The sequence below is a fragment of the Myotis davidii genome, unplaced genomic scaffold, assembly GCF_000327345.1.
Source record: "Myotis davidii unplaced genomic scaffold, ASM32734v1 scaffold962, whole genome shotgun sequence".
In the NCBI taxonomy this organism is placed as follows: Eukaryota; Metazoa; Chordata; class Mammalia; order Chiroptera; family Vespertilionidae; genus Myotis; species Myotis davidii.
The window spans coordinates 348,438-360,524 of record NW_006295559.1 but is presented as its reverse complement, the minus strand read 5'-3'; the positions used below and the strand labels follow the sequence as shown (position 1 = coordinate 360,524).

At 38.3% G+C, this 12,087-nt stretch overlaps 1 protein-coding gene across 1 annotated transcript in view; it reads right to left on the bottom strand.

The window, feature by feature from the left end:
* Positions 1–12,087, bottom strand: part of ZNF385D (zinc finger protein 385D) — a 575,248-nt gene that overhangs the window by 276,752 nt on the left and 286,409 nt on the right. The window lies entirely within an intron of this gene.

The following is a 12,087-nucleotide window of genomic DNA, read 5'->3' as shown; positions in this document are numbered from 1 at the left end:
AGGGTGCGGGGAGCTGTCTCTTAAAGCGAGAAGGGTCTCTGGGTCCACGGAGGAGCACGCGGGGGGATATTCGCTCGTGTGCGGGAGGGGACGTGGGTAAGGGGAGGTCTACCGTGAACGTGTAATTAGACACCCTTTCATCCCTCCCTTCCCGTGACTGTCTTCATCATCCTCGCCCCAGCTGAGCCTTCCCCCACCAAGTTAAAAAGGCGGTGGGCAGAGGCGGGAGGGCTTCTGCTCTTTGCCTGGGGCTTGCGGGTTTCTTGTTTGTGATGTTAATGCCAAAGTGGAGTAAAAGACTCCGGGGACCGTTGCTAGGGGAATAGAGGTTTCCACTGAGGAGTGAGCAGATCGTGGAAAGCAGCGAGTAGTTGGTGAAGATTTATTTTTATTTCCTGCGTATTTTTCTGAGCTAGGGTAACAGAGAAATGTAAAGAAAAATAAAACGCTATTAAAAAAAAAGTCTCCTCCCAGTTTCACATGTGCTGCCTTCCTTTAGAGTAGTAGAAAAGGGACACTGAGGCTGAAATGACCTTCGACCCCCTAAGCTGGAGAGAGACATTGAGTCTGAAAGGCAACAAGATTGTGTCAAAATTGCGGTCTCATCGCCAGGACAATGTAGACACGCGGGCGCGCACACACACTCCGACTAAATTTGCAAGGAACAGTCAGGAAAGACAAAGCTTAGCAAAGCCTCTGGCTCCTCCAATGGTCTAATGAATTGAAGTTCTTATCTTACACAGAAAAGGATGTTAGAAAGAAATCCCTGAAAGCTTGCTGATTAATACTTAAATGCTCAGCATGGAAAATAAACTCACAGAGCAAGCCCGGTTTCCTAAGGACTCCTCACTATGCAACCCAACTTACTGATGGGACCACTGAAACTTAAAAATGTCTACATAATTCACGAAATGAAGAACTGAAGATAAAGAACTTTAGTCCACGAAAGGAAGCAGTAGATCCAACTTACTGATGGGACCACTGAAACTTAAAAAATGTCTACATAATTCATGCAATGAAGAACTGAAGATAAAGAACTTTAGTCTATGAAAGGAAGCAGTAGAGATATTTTTAATATGGCTGTTTATAAGCCATGTTAGCAAATATTCCTACATTTTGATATTAAAATAGCAAAGGGTCTTTCCTCGCACAATTATGTATCTGTTGGTGGATTTCATGCACAAGTTTGGAACCAGGGGACTGAAGCTCTTAATAACAGCTTGCTGTACAATCTTGCAAAAAAGCTTAACCCCCTAGTTCCTCTCTATGAAAGGAACACTATTACAAATACCCTCTCTCACAATGAATTATAAAGATTTTGGTGAATGAGAATAGCTGATCATATATAAATCAGAAATGTTACAATGAGTCTTAGGACAAATCTAGTGGTTCTTTTAGAAATAAGACTCTTTGCCCTGGCCTGAAGGCTTAATGGTTAGAGCCCCCTTCTGTACACTGAAGGGTTGCAGGTTGATCCCCAGATTGTGGGAGGCCGATCAATCTCAATGTGTCTGTCTCTGTCTCACATCAATGTGTCTCTCTCTCTCTCTCTCTCTCTCTCTCTCTCTCTCTCTTTCCCACTTTCTCTAAAAAAATCAATGGAAAAAACCTTGGGTGAGGATTATCAGAAAAAGAGTAAGCTCTATTCACTCTATAATAGGACATCCAGTTCTAGTTCCTACACATGAATCACATACACTGAACCTATAATTTCCAATGTTTTCCCCTGAGGCCCTCGTCCCATTTTTTAAAAATGATGAATAAATAAATCTACAAGTAAGATTCTTATGAAAAGCCATTTGGAGGAATAAAATTTATTTATTTAAATATATTTTATTGATTTTTTACAGAGAGGAAGGGAGAGAGATAGAGAGAAACATCGATGAGAGAGAAACACCAATCAGCTGCCTCCTGCACACTCCCTACTGGGGATGTGCCCACAACCAAGGTACCATGCCCTTGACAAGAAGCGAACCTGGGATCCTTCAGTCCTCAGGCCGATGCTCTATCCACCAAGCCAAACTGGCTAGGGCTAGAGGAATACAATTTAAATAGTAAAGAATATTTATGTTTTTACTCCTCCTATCAAATAAGAAATAATGTTATAGGAAAACATTGAAGAAAGCACATACGTGCTTTTCCTTTTGGACAGATGGAAATCCTCCAAAAGCCCACGTACAGGCCTTTCCCTCAGGCAGAAGAACCATCTGTGGTGGAGCTTACTCACGAAACTCATCAGCTGCCTTGACCTCCTACATGGGCTAGGGGGCACTGCAGTGTAATGTTAGAATTTTTGGTCCGTTTGAGTTCCTGTAGTTAGGAGATGTCAGCATTAAGAGTGGAGTTTAAAACAGGAGATTTGAGATGCAAAAGGACTGTCTTAATAATTAATAACACCCTTGTATTTGCAGTTACAAGGTAAGTTCACTTATGTCATCTTTCTTACTGACGAACTGAGATACAGAAATGTGGATATTATCAATGTCACAAATGAGCAATGTGAAGCTCTGAGGTGTTAGCAACTTTTTCAATGATGTGGTCAGTCAGTAAGAACTGTTGTCTTAATATTTGTATACTGAATTTATGTTACAGTTTTCTTTACTCAGAGAAATAAATTATAAATTTCTCATTTATAATCACTCAGGTAAATTTCTTCCCCAATCAAATTATGTCACTGCAGGCACCAGGGGAAATACACACACACACACACACACACACACACACACACAGGCAGAGAGTATCTGGTAATAGAATAGTCCAACCTGTACCTAATCTATAGAGGATTATGCCTGAAAAAGCAGCATGTATCCTCTGAAAGAGTAGGGCATCCAAGAGACAACTGAGTGTTTCATCTGAACAATGGACTTCTATTCAACCCAAAAAAGGAAGGCAATCCCCCTGTATTTAAAAGTATATGCCCTTCCCCCCTCCAATTAAGGGTTATTTGGAATGCCAAGGCCTCAGATAAAAACACTAGTTATCTCTGGATGGAAAACAAATTATTTTAATTTCACACTCTATTATTTCACTAAAATTTATTTGTATTTATTATACTTAAAAATGGAAAATACAACTATTTTCTTTTTGAAACAAAAGAGCACCCAAATGATGACACAGCTAGGTGTTCTGGACATGCCAGCTGTGCCTGAGAGATGCTCCCAAATGTCAACTCAGGGTCAGGGCCCAGCAGCTTCAAGGAAGGACCTAGTTCACACCTCTGGCCTTCATCCATCTCTAAGACGGTTTTAGACCAGGGGTGGGCAAACTTTTTGACTCGAGGGCCACAATGGGTTCTTAAACTGGACCGGAGGGCCGGAACACTAAAAAGGGTACGGTCTTTTTTTTCAATAGTTTTATTCATTCCAAACGGGCCGGATCCGGCCCGTGGGCCGTAGTTTGCCCACGGCTGTTTTAGACACTGGGAGATTCTGTAGAGAAATCAGTTCATTGCTTGCCAGATAGAACTATATTTTTCGCTATTAAAAGGAAGAACTATATTTTTCGCTATTAAAAAGGAAAATATAGAACTATATTTTTCGCTATTAAAACCAGTTACATATTTGGGGTTAAAACTTTAATAAATATAAAGTAAAAATTTTAAGTGATAATTAAAAAAAATATATATGGTAACATGAGAATTCCTTCTCGGCTTAAATAGCCAGATAGCTGCCTTCCTGGGTCCCTCATCTACTTCAGGTCCTGCTCAAAGGTGTGCCTGCTCTGTGTTTTCACAGTGTCACACTGCCTGGTTCCTCTCCTGACATTGCCTAACCTCCCTCCTGCCCTTAGGATTCTCCATAGCAGTTACCACCATCTGACACACCACTGTACACATCTATTGATTTTGGTCGCTCTTCCCTGGAATATACTAGTGGTCGCCATGAGGGCAGACATTTTTGTTAATTGTTCACTGCTGTATCCATAGCTCTTACAAAAGTATCTGGCACTTGTTGTTACTCAATAAATATTTGTGAAAGAATAAATGAACATACCCAGTACCACCAGATTGTGTGCAAAAACATCATACTTTGCTGTGTGCCTGCGGTCAATTCTTTGAGGTTGATGGTGTCTTATGCAAAGTAGTTACACAAATTGAATTTGTCCATGCTTAGCAGCAGCTGTTCTTAAATTCCATGCAATACAGATGTCAGGTGGGACTGCAGGCCACAGATTTTGAACTTGCATGTCTTTTCAAGTTCTCATAGCTATATGCCGTAGTAATTAAATTGAGTTAGCACAGTCCAGTTGTCTTACATTGCCTTCCCCGAGCCTCAATTTAGTCAACTCTCATCTCTTACGTATATTGCAGCAAAAAAAAGTTAGCCAATGTTCCCAACTCCAGTCTTGCTCATGTCTAACCCATTTTCTATATTAGATCCATTATTATCTTTTTAAAGCAGAGATGATCAAGTCACTCCCTCACTCCACTCATACGTGTCTCTCTGTTTCACCAGGGTATAGAAGGCCTTTAATAATCAGGTCTCTGATTACTCCTCCAGTTGTGAATTCTTTAGTCTTAGCACTCTTCACTCCAATTCTATTTCATGATTACAGTTCCCTTAAAGACTGTACTCTCTCTTCCCTGCTCTCTTTACCTGGACAGCTCCTATTCAACATTGGTTCTTTGTTCAAGCATTATTTCTTTGAGGACATTTTCCTAACCTCAAGACTGAAAGAGATGCTGCCTTTTTTTATGTAGCACACAATACTTATTTTTCATATAGCACACAACATGAATTCTTATTCTAGCACGTAGACATAGTGGGAATTTCCCTGTACTTGTTTGTTTCCCAAATGAAAGAGGATGCTCTTTTATCTTCATGACCTAATACAAATTGGTACTTAATGAATGAACCCATTATTAGACTACTCATTCATTCAATATTTATTGAATACATTCAATATTTTTTGAATGCGTACTTTGTACCATCCATTGTTCTAAGTGCTGGATAAACAGCATTGCAGAAAGTGTGAAGGGCAATACCTAAGGGATACCAGGAAGAGCAACATGGCCAGTGTGCTACAGCAGAGTAGATTTGAAGAGTATAGACGAGTTGAAGTAAAATGGGTCACATGGAGCCTAATTCAGTAGGACTTTGTAGGCTATAGTGTAAGGACTTTGACTTTTATTCTGACTTGCGTACTTGCCTTTGAAATAACATGACTTTGCATGTTTTAATAGAGTCACTGTGACTAATGTGTGGAGAATGGACTAAAGAGAATAAGGACAGAGGCAAGATGACCATTTGGGTAGCCTTTGTAATAATCTAGAAAAAAGTTGGTGGCTTGGACGAAGGTAGGAGCAGCAGAAGTAGTAAAAGGTGGTTGGGGTTTATACATAGGTTAAAATGGGTCAATAGGATACCCTAATGGGTTGGATAGGCACTGGAAGAGAAAAAAGAAAAGAGTAATAGATTATTTAAGATTGGGAACTAAGCAATTGAAAGGATGGAATTGCCACTAACTGACATGGAGTGAAAAGTAGAAGAACATGCCTAGTTGGGGGTTAAGAGGTAGTCACTGGGGAGATATTTAGTTTGGGATACTTATCACATATTCAAGTGGGAATGTCCTACAACACTTTGACTTTATGGATATGAAGTTCAAGGAAGAATTGTGGGTTTTATATTTAAATGTTGAAGTCATCAATTTGTAGGTGGTAATTAAATCCATGAGGTTCAATAACTTTCAGGGAGTATAGATGGAAATGGAGAAACAAGAGGGTTAACACTGAGCTCAGGGACATTGTAAGCAAAAGGCCAAGTATGTGGGCACTTGGTGATTGAATATTTGTTGAAAACATAATGATTTGTTGAGTAAATATCTGTTGACATGTGAATGACATTTTATGAAGTGCTATTTATTTTAAGCCTGAGTTTGCCTCTGTCTGATATACCACAATCCACTGTAAAAACAGTTTGAAAATGGAGAAATAAGTCATTTGTCTTATATGAGAACAAATGCCTAATTCAATTGATCTGTGTAGTGCTTTGATCAGAATTTTTTTTTAGATTGTGTAGACACTGCTATAAACTCATAAATCACTTTTATTTCCAGATTCTCACTTGAAGTTTCCATTGAAATGAGTGCTCAGGGACCTTAGTCTGAAAAATTAATAGTCCACAAAGAAAGATATGCCAATATTTTGATAAAAATAAAATCTTATAAATACTACACTATTCTAAAATTCTATTTATCTAAATTTCCATGACTTCAGAGACATCCAGTAATTCCTTTCTATATGTGATCCTACCAATTCTCTATTTAGTTAATAGGCATTCTTTTAAAATATTTAATAACTGGCATTGAGAGTCCAACTAGAATTCTTACCTTAGATCTGGCTATGACTAGGCCTTGGTCATAGTTATAGCTCATGAGTTACAGTTTATTGCTTCTTTCCCCCCAATAGACTAGGCATGAGGGCAGGGGCATATCTGCTGTGTTCATGCTATATCTAGTGCCTCAAACAGTGTCTAAACAATAGGAGGTGTGCAATAAATATCTGTTGATTGAATAAATAGCTCAAAAGTCTTCCACCGCTAGATAATGCTCCATTCTGATCCTACTGAGAATATAGTTATATTCTTTCTGAAATACCTTTTTCTATTCCCTTTCATTTGTCTAAATAGTTATTTTTACCACCCCAAATGACTCAGATAGTTTATTTTCTAATAAGTTCTCCCTGGCTTTATGTATGATTCATGTGTTCCCTTAATGAGCTGCCAAATATTCTTTGTATAACTCTTACAATATTTATCAGATTGTATTTCAATGGCCTGTTCAGTTATCAATATCTTCCAAGTAGAATGAAGGCCCTTTGGAGTCAAGAAAAATTATTTAAGAGTTAATTCCTTGAATTTTTTAACATATCCCAGAACAGGGATAGTGGACTACAGTACATTATTAACATCAGACATGGCCCCTGGTTTAGGAAGCAGCAACCTTTGCTGTGGTTGGAGACAAGAATCAGAATTACACAGACAAGGAGGCGACATCAGGAATAATCTTAGGGTACAGAGAGAAATCCCAAAGCTCTGAGGAAAAGCCCGCCAGGAACCAACCATTAGGCCAGAAAGAGAGATCAGAAATGTTGTGGGTGGAGCAGCTCAGGAAGCCAATATGGGAGCCAAGTACCGGAGTGAAGACAGAAAATTTAGTCAAGAACAGAAAGATTAGGGGAAGCTAATCAAACCCTGAGCTTCTCTCAGAGGTGGCATTCATTAGAGCATTTGCCCTGATTTCCTCATAATTGGAGGCATCACAAGCTTCCTGTCTGAAGCCTTTCAGATTATCTCTCTGCCATGTCCCCCTTTCTTTTCTTCTCCCCAAAAGCCCTTCAGGAAGTTGTTTCAATATTCCTAGTGTTTTATAAGGTCAGATTCGGCCTATTGTTCCTAGCCCCAGACTACCTACTTTGGTGCCTCATTCATAGGAAGTCAAGTTGTTATAACTGTTATCATTATTGGCAAAAAAATAAAAATAAAGGAGAAGAGTGGGAAGAGGGAGGGAGGAAGAGGGAGGGAGGGGAAAGAGAAGAAAAGGTGATGCTAGATCACAAGGCAATGAACTCTAATGTCTAAGCTCTCACTCTGCTCCTCAGAACACTTGTATCGGATTTAAGAAGATGAGGCACATATCCAAAAATATAAGTGAAAACAAAAGCAATATAAAATAAATAACAAGTGAATAATCTAGGAAATATATATAAAGTCTTGGTAAAAAAAAATTATGATGGCTTCAGGCAAACCTGGATAAACTACAGAAAAGACTTGGAACTTAAGCTTGGTTTTTTAACACTTGCCCAGATTGATAAACTGCAGAAAAACTTGCCAAACAACATAAAAGAAAGGTGGGTTGTGAATGATGGTGTCTGGGAGACGAAGAACAAATGAGAGTATTTAAGAGCAATTTTCATAAAAGATTGTCATGCAAAGCTGGAAAGGAAAACACAGGAGCCATAGGGGATGTGATCTCATATAACAGGTTAAAGGATTTGAATTTTATTTGACAGCTAATATAGGAAGTGTTTGCTGAATGAATACATAAATGAGCCTCTAAGTGCTTCCAAACACGAGATGGAATAATACAGCTCTGAAGATATTCAGTGACACAATAACATGAGTTAATACATCTTGTATAGCAGGTTGAAAGATCTCATACACTCCAGAGGTTTCCAATTTTTCTCAAAATAAAATTCATTTATGGTTTCTGGGCAGCAACTTGAAAATCAGGCCTGTCCCCACCCAGCCTCACTACAGATGTGCTTGCAAACAAAATGGAAGAAGAAAATAGAAACATATTGAATTTCTTCTTTTGCTTTTTTTTTTTTTTTAAAAAAAAAGAGCCTTCGAGATAAATTGAGTACAGCTCTAGTACATTTGGATGCTTTAGGTCATGGGCATTCCATTTTTATATATACTGTGATAATAACATATAGAGTGAGCAGAGAGACAATGCGTCTCTGCCCCAATATTGCAAGAGTCCACACAGAGTAATTGAAAGTGTTTCCAAGTGTGCATAATGCTGTGCCTCCAGTCAAATGTGGTAGATGGAAATTTGTTTGGCTTCCTCTGTCAAAATGTCTAAAACACATAAAAGAAATGGGTAAGCGAAAAAACAAAATATTACAGCTGCAACATTCTTTTAATTATATTTCAATTTCAATCTGGGCTTTGCTCAAACATATTCATAATCCTAACGGCTCATCTCTCTGATCCTTTTGGTGGATAAAATGACCGAAAGTGATTTTTACCCTTGACTCAGAAGTGTCAGTTCTGGAAATCTACAGTATTTGTCACCATGAATACCATTTAACTGCAGCAGTACCCAAAGGAACTCTGCACAGCCACACGTGAACACAACTGGAGGAACTTAATTAATCTTGCTGTCACTTCCATGATGCTTTTCATTAGTTTTGCTGCTATCTGATCAACTGGCCTTCTCCGTATTGGAAATGCTGCCCACAGCCTCCTGGAAAAGCAAAGGCCCACCTTTGTGGTAGGGAACTTTTATGCAGACAGACACTGTTACTGCTACTCTACTATGGAGATAGCCCTTACATTTCATATTTAAGATGATAACATTGTAGGAAGCATAAATATCTACTCTGTCCTCAATTGAGAAGGTGTTTTAAAGTCTACACGCAGATTATGTATTTGAAGCAAAAGGTCATCTTTTTCTTTATATGTTCTGAATACTGATGCTTAGTACACTATCAGGAACTAGGCTGACTAAATATAGAATATAATTAATAAGAAATCTAGAAGTTTTCACTGATCATTGGAAAAATAGATTAGGTGAAAGTTGGATTTAACTGACAGAACAAAACAAGTGATAATTCAATGATTGTATCAGCCTTCTTTGAGGCACATTTTTGAAATTTTGTTTTAAATGTGACTCAAAGAAGGCTGATACTATAAATTTATTTATATGCATTCCCTTTTGCATTATTTTCCAATGCTGACCATAGTTTTATGTATTTAAAATTGGAAAGATTTTATAAAATGTTTTTACATTTTAATGACAGTTAATATTTGAATAACACCAGGGTTAGGGACAGTGTCAGTATTTTCTACCCCCCAGGATAGATGAAAATCCATGTATAATTTCTTTACTCCCCTAAAACTTAACTACTAATAGCCTCCTGTTGACTGGCAGCCTTACCAATAACACAAATAGTCAATTAACACATCTTTTGTATATGTATTATATACTATCCTATACAATAAAGAGCTAATATGCTAATTAAACCGAACAGCAGAAGAACAGTACGGACGACCTTCTGGACAAAGCCAGGGCTATGAGAACCAGTGGAGGCAGCTGGAGCTGCAAGAACCAAGCCCCTTGCATGAATTATTACATCGGGCCTCTAGTATTCTTATAATAAAGTAAGGAGAGAGATAGAGAGTTAAAAACATCAATGAGAGAGAAACATCGATCAGCCGCCTCCTGCACACCTCCTACTGGGGATGTGCCCGTAACCAAGGTACATGCCCTTGACCGGAATCGAACCTGGGACCTTTCAGTCTGCAGGCCGACGCTCTATCCACTGAGCCAAACCGGTTTTGGCAGTTCCCTATTTTTAATGTAAAATTTCATTAGGCAAAATTAATGTTTCATATATTTTATTGGCCATGGTTTGAGATGAGGGTCAGAATTACACAAACAATACCTGCCCGTGATGCACTGCTCAGATCTCCCTAAAATGACAAACTAGTTGCTCAGCTTCTAGGAGTGGTGTAGACAGATAGCTTTCAACCGACAGGAACTTTAGTTATTGTCTCAGCCGCTGGAAGCTGCCTTGCCTAGGTTTCTGGCCTTTGTGGTGGACCATATCAAATGATCACTGTGGGAGCAAAACAAAAAAGTTGGACCACTCAAGTTCTAGAATATCCAACACTGTACTTGGACCTGCAGCACATATCAACTTCTTCCTCTCCCCACTTTAATTCCTCATCTCCCTTTCACAGTGCTCATCCAGAGCACTCCCTAGTAAATACCTTACATGCTACCCTTCAGCTGAGTTTGTTTCTTGGAGAACCTATCCAGTGACACTGTCACTGAGTAAGGACTCAATAAATGCTTGGTGCTTGGTGGTATAAATTTAGGTTCCAAGTATTTACAGACAAGCAAGACTAATTTCCCAAAGAAGAGAGAGAGAGAGAGTGTGTTTTTTTTTCTGCCAGAAGCCCTTGAAGAAATTGCTGTGTAACTTAGGGAAAAAGCCCATCTATTCTCCAGAGACTTGTTGATTTTGGAATTAATGTAAAGAAAGAAAAGCCCAGAATCTAAATAAATGCCCTGGTCCATGTATACTCTATCCAAGTAATAGTGATGGCTCAGAGCTGTCAGGTCTGCCAGGAGATATTCAATCATTATGCTCTCCTCTTTCTTTTCAACGAAGGTAATCACTCAGCATTTTATCTTTTCTAGAAGGTGTCATTACTTTGAAAAGACAATAAAAGTCTCACAAGGGTTTCTATGTAGTGGAAAGTTTTCACCTTCCAGAAAAGAAAAATTGAAGGGAGAAAAAGACCCTAGTTAGCTTGAGTGTGAAGAAAGGCATTAGCTTTGAGGAACTTCCATAATTTTCAAGTATAGCATGCCTTGGGAAATCCTATTAAGCAGAGAAAAAAATTACCTTATAGACACAGACAACAGTATGGTGATTATCAGAGGGAAAAGGAATAAATGGTGATGGAAGGAGACTTGACTTGGCGTGGTGAACACACACTGTAATATACAGATAATGTACTGTAGAAGTGTACACCTGAAACCTATATATTTTATTAACCAATGTCTCCCCAATAAACTCAACAAAAATTTTAACTTTTTTTTAAATTAAAAGGTAAAAACATACATAAATAAATAAATAAATAATAATAAAATGTCTTGGAAAATCTTTTGAAATTGAGTAACTGATCATGTTCTTTAGTCCCTACACTATATAAAATATATATTTTTAAATGACATTATTTTAGTTACACAACGAAACCATTCTTTCTGGAGTGGAAAAACAAATTTTGCTTTGGAAATAGTATCTGTGATGCAGACATATGCATGAAGAGTCCACCCTAAGTAAACTATCAACAGTAAGTTCCTCTTAATCTCTAACTACATGTCAGCAACAACAGACCATGAACTAAAACCAACTGGTTTTTCACCTATTTTCAAATCAAAGCTTCATCTGGAAGTAATTTAATTGTTTTCATTTTTTACTAATTTAACAAATATTCACTGAGCACCCATTTGTCAAACACTCTTCTTCAGGCGAGGGATATAGGAATGATCAAAATCAATAGAGTCCTCAGTTTTATGGAACTTACAACTTTTCAGAGAATGGAGGATTGTAATGAAAGGTGAATCAATGGCTGCCATAGTCTGCGGAGATGCAGAAAGTAAGAAAAAAGTGGGCAATCGGGGAAGTTAGAGAAGGACTTTTGAGAATGTGGCATCTAAGTTGAAAGATGAGTATAATTAAACAGATAAACATAGCGAAGAGTATCCCAGGAATACTTAACAGCATGGGCAAAGGCCCAGAAAGAAAAGGAGTGTGTGACAAGAGCTAAGAGATGTTCTAAGAAAAGG